Source organism: Meleagris gallopavo, chromosome 17, assembly GCF_000146605.3.
Source record: "Meleagris gallopavo isolate NT-WF06-2002-E0010 breed Aviagen turkey brand Nicholas breeding stock chromosome 17, Turkey_5.1, whole genome shotgun sequence".
NCBI classification, from domain to species: domain Eukaryota; kingdom Metazoa; phylum Chordata; class Aves; order Galliformes; family Phasianidae; genus Meleagris; species Meleagris gallopavo.
Window position 1 is genome coordinate 11,112,634 of NC_015027.2, and position 460 is coordinate 11,113,093.

Sequence of the window (460 nt, forward strand, 5' to 3'; positions counted from 1 at the left end):
CCTCCCGCCGCCGCCCAGCCCCGCCCTCTCCGCACTGACCGTCGGCTATTGGTCAGCGCCGCGGCCGCTCCGCACGCTAATTGGCTACGAGCCGGCAGTCTCGCAGCGTTTTACTCCTGCGTTTTCTTTCGGACCGGCGTGCTCCGCGGCCTTTGCCATAGCAACGTATGTGCCGGCCGCCGAGATGGGGCCTGGCCATGGCCGGCTCGCGGGGCCCCGCTTGCCGGCGTGTCGCCTGTGCAGGGCCTTCCCTGCTTGTTTTTCCTCGCGGCTGAGCCGCCTGAACGCGGTTCTGTGAAAGCAGCGTGAGGGGCTCTTCCGGTAACGGCCTTAAGCACGCTGCGCCCTCCAACGTGACAAAGATCTCGACGCCTTTGTCGTGTCTCTGAGGCGCCGGCGGTCGCGGATGGCTCCAGCAGCGCGCGAGCGGGAAACCGCTCGGTCGGAGCGGGTGAGCCCG